Genomic DNA, 3,301 nt, shown 5'->3' on the forward strand with positions numbered 1-3,301 from the left:
CAATTCCAGACCCTCCAAGTGTCCCTATTTTCCAGCGACAGTCCTGGATTTACAGAAGCCATCCCGGTTTTCGATTTGATCCCAGAATGCCCCATTTTTTTTTTCTTGGGACGTCCCTATTTTCACTGGAGAAATGTTGGAGGGCATGGAGTTATGCGACCCCCGAACCAAGGAGATAAGTAGAAGAAGAAGAAGAGTAACTATACCACCTTTAGAAGACATCTGAAGGCAGCTCAGTATAGGGAGGTTTTTAAGGTTTAAGGTTTTATTATGTTTTTATATATGCTGGAAGCCACCCAGAGTGGCTGGGGCAACCCAGTCAGATGGGCAAGGTATAAATAATAAAATTATTAGTATTACTATTATTATGGAATAGGGCATCCCTATTTTCATTGGAGAAATGTTGGAGGGTATGCAATTCCCATCCTCATTGACCATGCTTTCTGGGGCTGATGGAAGTTGGAATCTGATTACATCTAGAGGGTTCATGTTGGCTCTGCCCACATTAAATTGTATATTGTAACAGGTTAATTGCAAACTCATGTGTCATGTGAGCACCCACAACCAAGATCCACTGCAGTTTCATATTGAGCCTACGGCAGGTGATATACCGAGGATTGCCTTTGCAACTGTGTGAAATGAGTCAAGGATTATTAAACTGGAGATGCCATGAATTGAACATGGAGGCCTGTGTTCTGTCACCAAGGCAGTCTCTTAACTAGAGGTGCCAGTGGAATTTAGAGAAACATTTGTCAGCATTTCTAAAATAAGAACTCTGTGTTCTTTATCTGAGACCCTTCTCTGTGTGCCCATTCTGAAGGAGAGGTAGAAGGTAGAACAGGCCTTCTCAAGAGTGGCCCTCCAGTTGTGAGACGATTTCCTCAGGGAGGCACACCTGGTGCTTTCGCTATCTGTTTTTAGGTGCCATGCAAAAAAATTTGTATTTGCCCAGGCCTTTGGATATTAATGCCCTGCACATTTTTAGTGGTGTGGTGTTGAGTTTCATGTGCTATTGTTGAGTTTCATGTGCTATTTTATATCATTGTGAGTATCACAGCTTGTCTAATTCTTGCTTTATATCTATTTCAGTCTTTCTTTTCGTAAGTCACTAATAATATTGATAAGGACTCTCCTCCCTGAAAGAGAGGGGAGTGGTTGTGGGCGGGAGCCCGAGCACCGCCCAGCCGGGGGCGTTGCCCCCTGCCTTCAGCTCACCTGGCTGGCGCTCACGCCCCCCCCGGAGGCCACCCAACCAGGTGCCGCGGAGGGGGCGTGTTCAGCAGCCTTTTGCTGCAGCGCCAGCCTCTCCCTGGCCTCATTCCTCATCGTCGTCCCGTCGCGAGTCACCCACCCTCCACTCCCTTTTAGTTAGGGCTTAGGTCTTTGGCCTTGCTATGGACCTTAGGTTGGTCACCCTGGTTGCCCAGGGGGCCTGGTAGGAATTTTTCCATTTGGCATTAGGCTTTTTGGTTTTTTCGCCTACCTCATAGCAATCGTCACAACTTTTGTGGTATTGGTGGGTAGGTTAGGCATTGGAATAATGTGTTGTGGTGTGTCGAAGTGCTAGGTGTGGCCATCGCCTATGCCTTCAATTTTTAGGGGTATTCCGTTAAAGGAATCTGGCGGTCGTGTATTCTGTCCGATGCCTGCTTGGCGGGAGGCCATGGCACGACCCTCGGTGACAGCAGGGGTGAGCCTATAGTTGGATTAGCATCAACAGGCTCCACCTACTGGTGAATAAACCCACTTGTTTCGATCCAATGCCTAAGCCAATACCTTTTCATTGCTGTAATCAATAAAGTTGTGGCCTTTTTTAGCCCATTAACCTTATATCACGTGTCCTTGTGTCTTCATTTCACTTCGCGGGGGTCGGGTCCTCGAACCACAACAACTTAATGATGGTGATAACAACAGAATTCCAGTACAATTATTTTCAGAGATAAGTGAAATTTTGCCTGTAGGATTAGTGAAATTTATTAGTGTACAAGTGTTGCGACTTGCACTTTAACCAGCTTACTCTGTTACGTCTTCAGAGCGGGGTTTTTTTTTTTATCATACATCTCCTAGGGACCCCATCTTTCATAATACATCCCTGTCTTGATCTATGTATCAAAGGATCCCTATACAAACTTGAAGGAAAAGAAAATTGACAGTGTGTTGAAAAACTACATATGGAGACAAATAATTTCCTGGATCAGTTCCCTTAGGAAATGAGGGACATGGAGCATTTTCCTTTCTTCTTTCATCTCCTGGAATATCATGTTGTCATTTAGAATCTGGAAAATACACAAAATACACATTCTGTCAACCCACATATTGATCACAAGCCTCACAGGTTTCAGCAAGTGTGAGTTTCCTTTTGAGGCCTTCCTCCCTGCTGCTACACAAATGTCCATTGTGATTCAGATCTCCACTCCCCTATACTCTTTGTTGTACCTCTGTGATGTTATCCCTGTGTGCTTTCCCCCCAAACCAGTACCTATTGTTCACACTGCAGAGTTTTCAAGCGTACTCTTAAAACACCCAAAGTGCATTCCTACAGAAGACAGCATATTAGATTGGCCCTTAGCTTCTGTCATCTTTAGGATGGCCATATAAATCTCACAGCATAGGTAAGTTCAGGGTCTGTTCTCACATGTAGATTTGGGCTTTTTTAAACATATTTTTTATTAAAGATTTCTTGGTTTACAAAAGTACAGTGGTACCTCGGGTTACAGACACTTCAGGTTACAGACTCTTCAAGTTACAGACGCTTCAGGTTACAGACTCCGCTAACCCAGAAATAGTACCTCGGGTTAAGAACTTTACTTCAGGATGAGAACAGAAATCACGTGGTGATGCGGCGGCAGCGGGAGACCCCATTAGCTAAAGTGGTACCTCAGGTTAAGAACGGACCTCCAGAACGAATTACGTTCTTAACCTGAGGTATCACTGTGTGTGCACTGTCTCTTTTTTCAAGTGACTTTTTCTACAGATCAGTTTCATTTGTTGAGACATTAGTGTTACATTAGGAAGAAAAGGGGAAAAGAAGTGGGTAGCGGTTGGGTTAGGTGGCAATGTTTCTATTTTCCTTTATGTGTGGGGTTTTGTGTCAACATTGCTTGTGCGGGTTCTCTTTACTATTTACTTGTGTTCATTTGGTGGTGAGAGAGGTTGGGGTTGGCCAAGGGTGTGGTTATTTGTTTGTGATTGGCTATGGTGATCTTTGTTTCCGTGTGTGAGTGTGGTGGGTGGGTGTTTTTGAATCAGGTTAGCCATATTGATTTGTATGCTGTTGGTGGATTCTTGTCGTTGTCTTGTC

At 44.3% G+C, this 3,301-nt stretch overlaps 1 long non-coding RNA gene across 1 annotated transcript; it reads left to right on the forward strand.

Annotated features, from left to right (window-relative positions):
* Positions 1-1,128: 1,128 nt before the first annotated feature.
* LOC307223530 lies at positions 1,129-1,830 on the forward strand. Its single transcript, XR_013842129.1, has 2 exons — positions 1,129-1,335; positions 1,525-1,830. It is a non-coding gene; the product is annotated as an uncharacterized lncRNA (long non-coding RNA).
* Positions 1,831-3,301: the final 1,471 nt, after the last annotated feature.

This window comes from Podarcis cretensis (genome assembly GCF_951804945.1).
Source record: "Podarcis cretensis genome assembly, chromosome: 9".
In the NCBI taxonomy this organism is placed as follows: Eukaryota; Metazoa; Chordata; class Lepidosauria; order Squamata; family Lacertidae; genus Podarcis; species Podarcis cretensis.